Source organism: Camellia sinensis, chromosome 4 (genome assembly GCF_055761805.1).
Source record: "Camellia sinensis isolate YWXY chromosome 4, ASM5576180v1, whole genome shotgun sequence".
NCBI classification, from domain to species: Eukaryota; Viridiplantae; Streptophyta; class Magnoliopsida; order Ericales; family Theaceae; genus Camellia; species Camellia sinensis.
In genome coordinates, this window is record NC_138964.1 from 52,194,734 (window position 1) to 52,206,839 (window position 12,106).

A 12,106-nucleotide genomic window follows, 5' to 3' on the forward strand; every position below is an offset into this window, starting at 1 on the left:
CAATTCCATGACACATTCCATTGATTAGTTTCCGTTTGCCTAATCATCATGTATTGTCTACAACAATCACGACTATCCTCCACCGATAGCCCAAAGCAGTTATTTCTAAACAGAAAATAAATGCACAATGGATATTCAATCACATTTCATTTCGGTGAGTGACAAATAGTTCACCTACACCCTTTAACCCCATATATTCCCAATCTCAACAATTCCATTACATGTTCTCATTTCTCGCAATTAATTATCTCAATTAATCAAACAATGTAATTAGGTCACTTCCCATAATTAACATTTCAACCCTTAGGTTCCATTTTCACCAATGATTCAACTTCTATTCCATTTCTCTATGTCAAACATGCATCTAGGTTTATTATGAATAAAACCTTCAACTTTTGTAAAATTGCACAAAAGCCCCAAACTTTCACAAAATTACCCAACCAACCCCAACATCTCAAAATGCCAAAATTTAAAGACAAAACCCATAAAGAGGAGTAGGATATCCCTACCTCGAAGTTTGAGCCAAAAAGGAGATGAAGACTCGAAGATCAACGTGCTCCAAATCCAAACTTTTTCAGATTAAATCAACGCTCTCAACGCCCTCTATCTTTTTAACAAAGGCTCTAGGCTAGATTCACACTCTAGGGAGATCAATTCTTAGAGAGAATGTAAGTTTAGAGAGAGAGTGTCTCGGATCAAGGGTTTGAAAGAAAAAAAAAAAGTGAAAAAGTGATGTTCAAAAACGCTACTGTCCGCTGATATAAAACACTCTCGCTCGAGCGAAGCCTTTGTCGCTCGAGCGACCAGACACAGAAAACTCTCGCTCGAGCAAAGAAGTTCTCGCTCGAGCCAAAAACTCAAAAGTGCGCTTGAGCGAAATAATGCTCGCTCGAGCCAACAATTCAAACCCTCAGGTCTGCAACCAGCACGCTCGAGCGACGGACTTCTCGCTCGAGCGAAGAACAAACCAGACCGCTCGAGCCAAGAAATGCAACTCTCAGGTCCAGAACCAGACGCAATCGCTCGCTCGAGCGAATCCACTCTGGCTCGATCCATCAGACACGAACTCAACGCTCGCTCGAGCGACCAACTCCTAGCTCGAGCGAAGGTCCAAAAATCTGGGCAGCAACACTAGGCTCCCAAACACAACCAACCTGTAACAAACCTGCCCAACACATCCTATAACTCAAATATGAAGCAAAGAGGATGCAAACAAGATAATAAACAACTACCAACATCCACGGACACATGTCCAGATCACTGTACAACAAGGGTAAACCCGGGATCGCTATAGAACATGTGTAAATATTCCTAAAATTAACTTGCCTCCGCCCTGCCCCCGCCATCAGCCAGATTTCCATTTCAACATGTTGAGCATGATCCATGTTTGTTGGGCTTCTTTTTTTGAGAATTTCTTTATATTAATTATGCACTGTTTTTAATATTCAAACACACAAATGAGTCAAAAAATAAATAAATAAATAATAATTCTACACAAAAACACCTTTTAACCTGTTGCACGCATCATATGCAACTTCAGCTTCTACAAATTTTAAAAAACAAACTGAAAACGAGTTAGATCAAAATGAAAGACACCCAGTTGCAAACTAGAACACCACTGAGGTATGTTTGAGAACCTACTTAAATTAGTCAAAATAAGTTACTAACAAAAGTTTACAAAAAAAAAAAAAAAAAAAAACATAAAGGTTCCTTCCCATTCTCTTTTGGTAAAAAAAATCAAAAATCATTCCTAAACATTTCAATTTTTTTTCACCTCATATTATAGCGAGAAAACTAAAAGCATCACTTCCCAAACAAAGCCTAAGCAAACAACTAGCAGATTGACTTTTGTGGCTTTTCCCATATATCAAACATATTCTGCTCATAGTGAAGAGCAAAAAGCCTATCACCACCAACTGAAAAATCACAGATTGAACCTCCATTGTCACGCCTCAAGTTTCGTGACAACGCCGCACACTCATTTAAGTGAGCAAGCAGGGCTAAGAGTCCAATCACATAACCCACAATGTATAATACTCAAATTAAATCCTTAATTATCATAATACTAAAATCCATAAAAATAAATAATTCTTATCATATGAAATTGTCCACCAAGTCCACTAATATAATCCACTAACAAAATAATAATCCAAGTACTTAAATCATAGTCCTACTCTCAGCACCCCCACAAGTAAAAACCCCGCGTAGCTCTACTCGTCAAAATCTAAAAAAAAATAAAATAAAATAAGGGTAAGCTAGACAATACAGTAAATAACCAACCATCACTGCTAGCTGGATCAAGTATACAAAAAATAAATAAATAAATCGATAACCAATAAATATAATTTTTTCTACAGTTCAATAAATGAACAATTATTTGTAAGATGGTTTCATAGCAAAAAATAAACAATGTACAATACATTTTAAATGAAAAGCCAACAAGATAATTCAAAGTAATTCGTTGTTCAAATCGATGGTTCGATATTCAGATGGTTCAATGGTTTGATTCACAAAACCCAAGTCTTGGTGACTACGGTCACTTAGCCCGTGACAAGGCCCAGAACTACACATAGGCCGGTAGTAAAGCCCTAAAAGAAACTAGTTTCTGTGCCAATAAATAACCCCCATTGGCTAGGGTCCAAATCATAGTCAGACTAGAGTGATGTTCAGAATTCAAACAATACATAACTTTTAAATAAAAATTCGATATTTTCATAATAAACATTTGGTACAATTTTTAGAATAGTTTCACAAAAGATTCAAATAATTTTCATAATAATATTCGATGTTATTTTATACGTGACCCATATTTTATTTTAAGAGAACATGAAGGCTATAAATAAATACTTATAATTTTAAACGATTCAGAAGGAATAAAAATGAACCAACAGTGATAGAGGGTTACTTACCTCAAACGCTTGGAAATAATATTCCAACACAAACTCCAAACACCCAGCTCCACCACTTCAATCACACAAACCTAATAAATAAAACCTCAAATAAATTAATATTTTTACGTATTACATACACCCACAAAAACCCCTCCATATTAGATTAATGCATTGCTTTAATAACCAAGTGATCAAACCATTCAACCCAACTTAAAGCCAAACACACCCTTGCCCATGATACAAAACTCCATTGTTTTTATTTTCCACCCAAAGTTACACTTACACATTGCACCCAATTCTCAAAACCTAAGTAGGCACCTATAGATCTTCCAAATCCCCTTAATGCATTGATTGTTTAATTCTTCAGCATAAACGTAATAATCAATAGTAAAGACAGATTTTACCTCAACCAATGGGTGTCCCAAAATCACCCAAAGTGCTGCCTCCAATCCCTATTGCAGCCTCACTTGAACCTCTCTTCTCTTTTTCTTTTCTTCTTTTTTCTTTTACCTTCTCAAACCCTTGCCGCCTATGGAGCAATTCCCAACCTCTATTGTGTTTGTTTCCCAAGACCTAAAGCCACAACAAGTGGGCTTATTAACCTAATTTCTCAAAGTTACAAAATTACCCATCTAAGTAATAGAAAATATAATGCCATCTCATAACTAATTATTTGATATTAATAAATGACCCATATAAATTGATTTAATTACTAATCTATCCAAAAATAATTATGCACAAAACTTGGATTTTACATCCATTGCTTCTGCCAAGCCTGGATGTCAGCACCCAACCTCGACCACAATACACTCAAATACTATGATTCATAGACAAGAAGAGCTGCCCGTTATGAAATACCAATTTTGGGTAACATGGTTCCTTCATCTTGAACTTCACTGTGGAGTTGTTTAAGCACCACCTCACACTCATGTCAATACTCCTCAAATCCAAGAACCCAAAATCCCCACATTCATTCACTAGGCATATAGAATTAGTCTCCTCCATAGCTATGGCATCTCTAAACTGCCACTGGGTTGTCGGATAATCATCTTCATCGTCTTCATTTTTCGGCCAATGAGACCAGAGCTCGATCATGTTTTTAACTCTAAAATCCAACAAATTATTGAAAGAGGAGCTCTGCTTCCTAAGTGACAGAGTAGCAACCATCAAACAATTGGTACCATGTAACCATTGCAGCCTGTTTGCGTCACCAAGTGACCACCCATATTGGTCATAGTAAAACTCAATCTGCTTGCCAGTTAATTGATCCCAAACACCAATCCCATACTCATTGTTGTTCTTACCTTTACAACTAGAAAAAAACTTGTAGTCTTGAGTTAAAACTTAAAGCACCAGCAGTGTAGCTCTTCACTTGATGATCCTCATTAGTGACCTGGAACATGTGCCTGAGCTCCCCTGATGCTACACTGAATAGACCCATCCCACCACCGCCAGCGCTGACAACGATGTCCTCTAAATCGACCCAACCGACGTCGTAAACTCTCTGGTAATCGAGATTGATTGGTGGGTGTTCTTCAAGCATCCAATCATAGACGTGTACCATACTATCATGCACTACACAACAGCCACCGTCAGGGCTACCGCGAATGGCGGTGCCATCGCCGGGTGCTTGGTCCGTCACGGAGTGTGAAAATGGGAGTCTGTTGCCATCGAATTGGCCCCATTTGGCAGAGCGGACGTTGTCAAGGAGGCCGTAGAACAGGGCTTCTCTGTGAAGGATTTTTTCGGGAATGTTGGAGGGGATATAGAGCTCCCCTGTTCTGAGGAGGTCGAGGAGTACTGCGAAACAATCTGGGTTCCAATCGATGAAGTAATTACCATCACCATCAGCAGAATTATATGTTTGGAGGTTCCAATTCTTGTCGAACATTTTCCCGACGAAGGAATTATGGCCAGCGTTGGCGAGGGTGGAGGTGGTGGTTTCGAATATTTTGCCACCAACGTTGAATTTTACTAGTATGTTATTGTGAATTGCCATTGTTAAAACAAGAAAAAAATTGGGCAGACCCAGATGGGAATTTGAAAACAGGCTCGGCATTAAATATATATTTTAGTTTATCCTTGCGAATTCTTGTATCAAGCTTCAACACTTAGCTTCCCCATATGGGATTCTAAATTTTACTGTCTTTTTGAATACCTGTTTCAAATACTTCATCTGCGTTTCCTTATACAGTTTCCACCAAAAGCCTTTACAATTATTGAGGGATCATTACCCCATACTATACATTGACAAGTTATGGCACAAATTGAACTTCTTCTTGATTTCAGTAAAATAAAATAAAATAAAAATAAAAGGATAAATTAGAAAATACAATTAAGTGTGTTTGGTTTCAATTTTCTGAATTCAGTTTTCTGAAAATTGAGTTTTTTATTTTTTATTTTTCATTTTTTATTTTTTATTTTTTTAATGAATATTTTTAAAATTTTAAGTATTTTTTTTTTTACTTTTTTAGATACACCTTACTTAGATATATTTAAATAGTAAAATATTTGTAAAAAAATATTTTAAAAAATTAATAAATACACAAAAATATGAAAAATGTACTAATTTTCGTTTTTTTTTTTCATGTTTAGTGAATTTTTTAAAGATTATTTTTTTCACAAATATTATACTTTTTTAAGTGTATTTATATTAAATGTGTCAAATTTTTTTTTTTTAAAAAAAATTGCTTAAAATATTTTAAAAAATTCATTGAAAACAAAAAAAAAAATACGGAAAATAAAAAAAAAAATTGAATTTTCTGAAAAGTGTTTTCTAGAAACCAAAACCAAACAAATTGATTAGCGATGTGGATGAAAACATAGTGTTTTTTAGAAATGGCCTAGAAATCAAGTTGCTCGAAATTGAGTTTTATGCATACCAGGAGGAAGGTCTTGAAAAGAGGAGTCCAGACCCAGAAAAATGAGCCCAAACGAAGACTGGGGTGGAGCTTACGCGCCCTCTGAAATTAGCGAGTGAGGACCACTCTTGGACACGTACCACACGATCATCTAAAGAGTGAAGATGAGCAACTTTCATCAAAGCCGAAGTGTTTAAATATTATTTGAGGGATAATAAATACAAGGTATGTGTTTGGCTGAGTGGATAAGGTGCTGTAGTTTGTATTTGGTCAGGGGTTCAAAGCCCCCCTGTTGCGCCCTAAAAATTAATATTTTTGAGTGGAGGATGACGTAGTGGTGGCATTAGCGTTGACGTAGGTAGATGGTGGCTGACGGGTGAACGAAATATTCCTTTGTATAAATGGAATATTCCCTGAGTTTCTGGAAATTGCAGAGAGTTCCAAATTTTTAGAAATTTGTGGTGTGACCCAACTTTCGAGAAGTTTTTCAGTGAGGGCCCCGAAAGTCCAGCGAAGGTTGGTTCTAGCTGAACCAACCGTTCCAGACGCAACCGCTAGGTCAAAATTGTGAGATTCTGAAGGGTTTTTTGAAGATTTCCAAAACATGGGAGTTTGTCATTTGTAATAGTCGGAGGAAAGTTATCTGATGTTGTGGAACGTTGCAAATTCATTGAAGATGTTAGAATAGGTAGATTATGATCGGATTGGACAACCATATGCAGATCGAGAGATAGATCAAAGGAGATCAGGCTTGATCAAGTGGCGGATCAAGGGATATCATGATTGGTCGTGGGCGGTTAGAGGATTGTAGATGATTATCTCAGAATCGATCGGAAGATCTGGTTTAATTAGAGAGGAAGTCCACTTCATCGACGGACAGATGATTTGGCAACCAGTACAGGCTCAAGGGAATGTTGTGACAATTGGAGCTATTGTCAAACAGAATACGAGTACTACTAGTAGTATGTAGACGTGTAAAACAATAGTTGTAAAGAAGCTTACTAAATGCAAGAGCATAAATGCAGACGTGCAACGGTGTAATAGTACGTTAGAGTATCGTATAGAGCTGCGAGAAGAGTATGCAGCAACAAGTTGTTGAAAGTTCACTGGTAAAAACTCCGAGCAAAGAAGACAGAGGAAATTGACCGGGTAAAGTGCGTTGTTTGGAACATGAAGGGTGTTTTATTTTGCTCCAGTGTTGGCTATGCAAGGCGACGCATGGCAATGGACATCCCAAGCAGGGGGTGCAGGGCATCCAATTAGGGAGTGCCAGATATCTTGGTTACGCAAGTTCAAGCATTGCAGGTGAAAACATCCGAGACAAAGAAGCGTGGAAGAGATTTGTAGGAGATATGAGCAAAGGCTCTCTAAAAGAGAATCAATGAGTGGTGTGACTTGAGTTGAGGATGTAAGATTCCCTCATCCTCTTATATCTATGTATTTTCCCCAGTGTATTATTGCTACTTGTAGGGGTTGCAGGCGTCTCAGTGAGGAGACGCAAACTATGTTGGATTTTGGGCGTGACAGGATTAGCAGTAGTTTTTGCTGCGGCTCACCTCACATAGGTTGAGAGAGTGATTCGTTGGATATCACCCCATGTGAGGGGTGGTCTTCTTTCTTTTCTACTCATGTAAAACCAAGTTCGAGTTTGGATGAAGAAGTTAGGAATGACACAGACAGTTGTTAGAGGTGTTGGATTTGGTACAACAAATTTGGAGTGATTTACGGGATAATGTCGGCCAGCCTTCTTTTTCTTTGGTGTATAAATAGAGAAGTTGAGGAATGAACTCAGTTTGAGGATGGAAAACTGTTGAGAGAGTTCTGTGTGAGTGAGTTGAGTCTCCTTCTATGTGAGAGAGGGAGGCGTGTGACTATCATGAGAGAGTGAGGCAAAGAGAGTATGTGAGAGGGGAGCCTAGTGAGAGTAGAGTGAAGATGTGGATTCCCTCATCCTCCATTGTAATCTCTTTATAATCTCTATTTATAATGAATCTCCGGTTACTTTGCTGTGGACATAGGCGTTGAGTCGAATCATGTTAAATATTGTTTCTCCTTTGGGTGTGTGTGTTGTTTTTCTGCTTTGTATGATTTTTGGAACTTGGGTGGGATCTCGGATCCCCAACACAAATGTTGTCGAGGAGGCCGTAGAACAGGGCTTCTCTGTGAAAGAGATTTTCAAGGATGTTGGAAGGGATATAGAGCTCCCTTGTTCTGAGGAGGTCGAGGAGTACTACGAAACAATATGGGTTTCAATCAATGAAGTAATCACCATCATCATTAGCAACATAATTATGGGTTTGGATGTTCCAAATGTTGTCAAACATGGCTGCGAAGAAGGAATTACAGCCACCGTTGGTGAGGGTGGTGGTTGTGGTCTCGAATATTTTGCCACCAACATTGAATTTTAGTCTTTTTGTGAATTACCATTGTTGAAACAAGAAAAAAATTGGGTAGACCCAGATGGGAATGTGAATTGCCATTGTTGACATAAGAAAAAAATTGGGTAGACCCATATGGGATTGAAAATAGGCTAGGCATTGAATTGATATATTTTAGTTTGTCCTTTCGAATTCTTGTATCAAGCCTAAACACTTCATTTGATTAGGTTAGTTGGCTCCTCTTCAATCCGTTATTGGACTGAAGGATAGTGTTGGGCTATTTTGGGCTCTAATTCAGGCCAATCTCGATCATCCAAACCGTTGAATGTGTAGATCCCATCGAGTACATCACCCATGCAAAAAATTATGGTGATCGGATATTGATAGCTACTTGATCAGATCACATTTCTATCACAATTTATTTTGAAAATTATGCCATTGCCGGAAATGTGATCTAATAAAATGTTTATCGATATCCAATCAACTTGATTTTTTTGCAAAGATGATATACTCGATGAGTTTTACAGATTGAATGGTTTAGATTATTAAGATGGGCCTGAATCAAAACCCACAACAATCAAACAATGTCCTCAAGTATGATAGAGAAGCTAATTCCTTCTAAATTTTACTATCTTTTTGAATTCCTGTTTCAAACACTTCATCTGTGTTTCCTTATACGGTTTCTCACCAAAAAGCGTTCACAATTATTGGGGGATCTTCTTAATTTCGGTAGAATTAAATAAAAATAAAAGGATAAATTAGAAAATACAATTAGCCCCGACTTTTAAAATTGGTTTTTGTTATCAAGCGTCGTAGGCACTTGTTAAGAATTCATTAAATATACTTATTTTATTAAAGGATTTTGGTAAAACATTTATTTTGGTAAAGCAAATGGTTAGAATGTTTGGTAAATATACTTATTTTAAACATTTATTCATTAAATATACTTATTTTAATAATCTATCAAATGTTTTACCAAATGTTTTATATGAATTCATTAAATGTTTTACCAAACATTCTAGCCATTTGGTTGCAATTTATTTAGGTTTCGTTTGGCATTAGTTAAAAAAGTTATATACGTATTTTAATTTTTTTTTTCTTTTTAGTGATATTTTTAAATTTGTTTTAATTATTTATTTATTTTTATTTTTTTTATAACTTTTCTAGTTGGTCTAGTGAAGAATAATTTTAAAAAGGTAAGAAAAAGTATGCCATGTTTGGTTTGATTTTTTAAATTTTATTAAAAAAATTTTTTTGCTAAAAAACAAAAAATGAATTTGTTGAAAGAAACAAAAAAATAAAAAATATGTAACTTTTTTATATAATTTTATCTTTTGAGAGGTCAAAAATAATTTAAAAAATTTGAAATTATATTTTTAATATTTTTTTATCAAATTAGTTTATACTTTTTCAAACAAATTTCTTAATTTTTTTTTTTTTTTGAAACACAAACCAGACATGGACTTAAATTTCTTTTAAAAAGTTTACCAAATACCAAAAAAAAAAAAAAAAAAACAACAACTACAACAACAACAAAAATCGAATGTGCCTTGGATTTTGTTTTTTTTTTTTTATCTTTGAAGAATTTTCTTAAATTATTTATTTATTACTTTTTTAGTTCATCTAGTTGAGTACAATTTAAAAGTGTAAATTGTTTTTGAATTTTTTCATAAAAAGTTCAATAAAGAACCAAAAAAAAACCCAATGAAAAAACACTCCCTATTTAACAATGGATTTTTTTTTTTTAAAATTTTTTCTAACATGATTTACATACCATTTGACAAAGTTGTCTTTCAATGAATTTCAAATTTCTTTTTTTAAACTCCGTATAAAAGAATTTAACGAGTAATTTTTTTAAATTTTTTTTTGTTTTTAATTCACAGAGTGCTACATACTAGCAAGGAATAGGTCAGTACAAAAGGAATAAAACGCCTAACCACATAGAGGTGATCTTTGGGTTAGACCCTAAAGCTCGGTTTGTTTAGAATAAAATTGGTAAAAAATATTCACCCAAAGAAATTGGTAAAAAGTAAAAGAAAGAGAAAAAAATTAACTTTTACAAGTTTGTTTAGCTTGAAAATAGGGGAAAGTATAAGAAAATTAATTTTTTTGTACAACCCATATTAGCATTGCAACTAATTTTTATTTCTTAAAAAAAAAACACAACACAATAAAATTGAGGTTGTTTGGGATGATCTATATAAATGCACTTTTTGACTTTTTTACTAAAAAAATAGAGGAAAAAAATATGTATGTTTGAGATAATTTTTTGACTTTTTACGAAAAATATATATTAAAATATTGTACCAAATAGCAAAATTGCATTGCTACCCTTCTTATTTGAGAGTTGCTTTCCATGCATGTCAGTCAACTTGTACTTATTTCTGAAGTCGTGGCTTACATTGTGCCACGTCATTGCACTGAGCTGCACTATTTTTTTTTTTTTTAATTTCTTTTTGCACCCCACTGAGCCACATTGCTGCTTTCCGTGCATCTAAGTCAACTTGTCTTATTTTTTTATTTTTTATTTTTTCCGCTCAAACAAGGTAAACCGTATGAACTTTTTTTCTTTTTTAGTGACTTTTTTACTTTTGTAAGTGATGCCAAATCAGCGAATGTGTGAGTTATCTATATCTAAACTTTTAAAATTTTCTATCTTTTTCTTACAAAATTTTCAATCTTAGTCAAATGTTTGCAAGAAAATATATTTTCTTTTCTATTTATTTTCTTTTACTTTCACTTTCTATCAAATTTTCTTTCTAATCAAACGAAGCCTCAAGAGCCGAGACCCCAGATGTCACCCTTAAGTGGTGCTATATAGTAGGACTATTCAATCATATAACGGTAAGTTGCATACTCACACAAGTATTTAAATCTACATTTTTGACACTGGGTACAATTCACTTAAGTTTGAAAGATTCGTTCTATCAATCATATGTACTATTGGGTCAAAAGGAATAAGACAATGTATTTTGTCATCAAGTAATTTTAATATGGGGGAGTTACCAGCCAGTCCCATAAAAGTAAATTAATACCAGCCAAGTCCTGTCTTATTTCCGTTTTCAATTTTACCCATGTGGTGTGATTATGAGCTCTCCCCTGTATGTTGTCTTTCTTTTGTTTCTTATATATTGTTCTTTTTGTTCTCTCATACTCACATACATACACACTCACTCATTAATTCACAAAACCACATCCACACACTTACTAATTCACAATAATTTAGGAGTGATAAATTTATCACTGAAAAAATCTTATCAATGATAAATTTCATACACATATACATACACACTCACTAATTTACAAAAAAATCAATAGTGATAAATTTATCACTGGTTCAAACAGTGTTTTCTACTTTTACTCCTACACTCAACACTGTAACTCAAAAATTTTAGTGATAAATTCATAAAAACAAACTTATTGAAATAGTGATAAATTCACAAAAACAAACTTATTTAAACAGTGATAAATTCACAAAAACAAACTTATCACTGGTTTAAACACTGATAAATTCACAAAAATAAACTTATCACTGGTTTAAACAAATTTGTCACTGATTTATCACTAGTTTAAACAAATTTATCACTGGTTTAAATAGATTTATTACTAGGATCTTCCCTCAATATACACACAAAGAGAGAGAGAGAGAGAGAGAGAGAGAGAAGACCCGGCGGCAAAGAGGCTAGATCCTAGATCTAGAGGTGGAGGCGACGACTATGGAGGTGGAGGCGGCAGTGGTCGGCAACGACGGTGGAGGTGAAGGCAAAGACGTCGGTGGAGGTGGAAGCAACGGTGAAAGTGAAAGAAGATACCGGTTGAGGTCGCCGACAATGACGACAGTGGAGGCGGCGGTGGTCGGCAATGGTAAAGATGGTAACGGTCATTGATGGAGGAATGTGTAGAGACATAGCTTCTTTTTTTTTTCATCTTTCATTTCACAGATCTGGATATAAAACATGAGGGCAAAAATGAAGTA

At 35.0% G+C, this 12,106-nt stretch overlaps 1 pseudogene; it reads right to left on the minus strand.

Annotated features, from left to right (window-relative positions):
• Positions 1–1,833: 1,833 nt before the first annotated feature.
• On the minus strand, positions 1,834–4,890 carry LOC145823753 (BTB/POZ domain-containing protein At2g24240 pseudogene; annotated as a pseudogene).
• Positions 4,891–12,106: the final 7,216 nt, after the last annotated feature.